The sequence below is a fragment of the Solea solea genome, chromosome 7 (genome assembly GCF_958295425.1).
Source record: "Solea solea chromosome 7, fSolSol10.1, whole genome shotgun sequence".
Classification (NCBI taxonomy): Eukaryota; Metazoa; Chordata; class Actinopteri; order Pleuronectiformes; family Soleidae; genus Solea; species Solea solea.
In genome coordinates, this window is record NC_081140.1 from 15,873,537 (window position 1) to 15,873,775 (window position 239).

Below are 239 nucleotides of genomic sequence, written 5' to 3' on the forward strand. Positions count from 1 at the left end.
CTCCTCTCCAACACACACACAAATCATTGTGAACAAACCATGAACAAAGTAGATCTTAATTTGGATAAATTCAATCACCACCAAGTGCTTCAAACCAACATGAAATACTTTGTCCACTGTCACTGGACTTTTTTTATCCGGCCCTATATGGTGAATTGATGTAATTTACTGCGTGTGACTACTATTAGCCTTTGTTTGTGTTTGAGTGGGATACACAGACTTCACTTAAAAAAACTAAC